Genomic DNA, 2,468 nt, shown 5'->3' with positions numbered 1-2,468 from the left:
GACACGTGCTTCTCCTCAATATCAAAAGCATTTTTAAACTCTTTATAATCCAATAATAATAATTATTGACACCATTACCAAAATTACAAATTAATTACTGACCTAACTTGCGGGGACCATCTATAACTTGGATGATATTGCAAGTCATTTTCCTCCTTTTTCAAGGGTATACATTTTTTTATAAACCGGTCCTTCTAATTTGAATCAATCTTCAAAAAGTACCCTTACTTGCATCATTTCTAAAACTTTTACTAATGAGATGCTGGCATTTTTATCAAATTTACTATTTTTTAGTTCCAGTTGACAATTTTATGCTATTTTATTCTATAAATCTCAACCGTTGATATGAAATTGTCGTGAGTAGTCGTTATTAGTGGTAATAGATTAGGTTTTAGCTAGTGGTGGGTCGACACTCCATAACGTCAGGACACTATATATTTTTTTAAAAAAAATTAACGATTGAGACTACACGCTCTTCTGGATAGATCTTTTAATAAAAAAAGACAGAATCCATTACAGGTGATGGTATGTAGATACAACTTTCGTACATAACATGGGGGACTAATTGATATAAAAGGGCAACGTGTCTGTGTTTTAGAGGATCAAGATTTAGTTTACCCAATATGGTTCACAATAATATAGGAAGTAATCCAGCAGGTAGAGAAGTGTTAAATTTCACGTATCATGATGCTAGCACTAGTACTGCTGCTTCTCAAGAACATCATGGCCATGTGATCAGAGAACAAGATCTACTGCTGCCAATAGCTAATGTAGGCCGTATCATGAAGCAAATCCTCCCACCAAATGCAAAGATCTCTAAAGAAGCTAAAGAAACCATGCAAGAATGTGTTTCAGAGTTCATTAGCTTTGTGACAGGAGAAGCTTCGGATCATTGTCGCAAAGAGAAGAGAAAGACTGTCAACGGAGACGATGTTAGTTGGGCGATGATGAATCTAGGGTTTGATGATTATGCAGAACCATTAAAGAGGTATTTGCATAAGATTAGGGAGCTCGATGGTGAAAGGGCCAACCAAAAAGGGGCTAGCAGCAGTAGTAATGAAGAGAAAGATCATCTTCGTCATGCTCATCAAGAAACTTCATCTAATTACAGATCTACAGGTAATCAAGTTCCTCGAAAAGCTACTGTTTCCTCATCACCGAATCTTTTCAAATTCAGCGTTATCGATAAACGAAATAGATTTTAGGGTTCATGCTGCTACTTTTATGGTTGGAAAATTTAGGCGTTTTTAGATGGATTTAAATACTTGTATGATAGATGATATGACACAAAATTACGGTTTTCTCAACTGCGAATAAGCGAACAAAGAAACCGAAGAGAAAGTACACATGGATTTGGAAGCTTTAGTTGATCTTCAGTTTGCTATGTCTTTCTATATCAATTTACATCAACAGTTAGAAAATGGCCCCCCAAAAAAGATAATAACAAAATTCCATCTCATGGTGTGCCTTAATTTGTGGATCCTGGGGTTTTTGTACCATATAATTGCTAGTGTATTCTATGAACATATTTGAGTTTCTATCAACATGATGTGATAATTAAGTTTCGAAGTTTAACTAGCTTTTGGATGAATTTCATCAGATTTACAATATTTTAGGCTAATGTTTCCATGCTCATTCATGCGTTTTCTTTAATGGACTGCATCAATAAATGACGTGCTTCAATCATGTTTGAACTCTATATAGACATGGACTTTAGTCTTTAGGGTTTCGCGCCCAAATCCCTCGTTACCATAGAATTTTGAACCCATGAACTCCAAATGCTACCAAATGAATAACATAGATGCATAGTTTAACTTTCGTCACCAATTCAACTTTATTCGTTCTGCTTGATTGTTTTCTACTGTCATATGCTGCTTGATTACATAATTACAAAAACCGTAATCTTAGAAGAACATGGGACTTTCGACCCAAAATAGTATATATCTTTTTGGTATATAAACTTGCTCTTCATAGAAAAAAATCCAATTGAGATACAATAATATCTTTTAAAGACCCGAGAAAACCATATCAATATATAAAACTTTTGTTGTCTGCTTATTAACTTATTATTAGGGATTCATTAAACAACTTCCAGTGGAAAATATAAACATAAGATACATGTATTAGCTAGCATTTTGAAAAACAATATATCATTTAGACAGCGCCAATCAATTTTGGTGGTAGGATATAGTTTATAGGTACATAGTACTGTAAATGTCTTTTGGAGTTAGGGTTCTTGTGAAACCTAGATGGGAATTGGACACACTTTATTTATCTCTGTCATCAAAATCCCCATCTGCATGCATAAACACTTTTCCCCATTGAACTTTAGTTTCTTTGAAACGCGTTTTAAATTATTTAGCTAGACCTCCTTTCCAGAAAACAAGATATACAAATTTAAAAATAAGTTATTTATTGGACTTGAAACATTAACATACATATATTAGGCCACTATGAAACCACCATCA

The 2,468-nt window shown here is 33.9% G+C and overlaps 1 pseudogene; it reads left to right on the top strand.

The window, feature by feature from the left end:
* The first annotated feature begins 563 nt into the window (after nucleotides 1-563).
* LOC145137555 (nuclear transcription factor Y subunit B-1 pseudogene) lies at nucleotides 564-1,578 on the top strand (annotated as a pseudogene).
* Nucleotides 1,579-2,468: the final 890 nt, after the last annotated feature.

The sequence above is a fragment of the Lactuca virosa genome, chromosome 9 (genome assembly GCF_052849685.1).
Source record: "Lactuca virosa cultivar CGN04683 chromosome 9, Lactuca_virosa_CGN04683_v6, whole genome shotgun sequence".
In the NCBI taxonomy this organism is placed as follows: Eukaryota; Viridiplantae; Streptophyta; class Magnoliopsida; order Asterales; family Asteraceae; genus Lactuca; species Lactuca virosa.
This window is presented reverse-complemented; position numbering and strand designations above follow the sequence as displayed.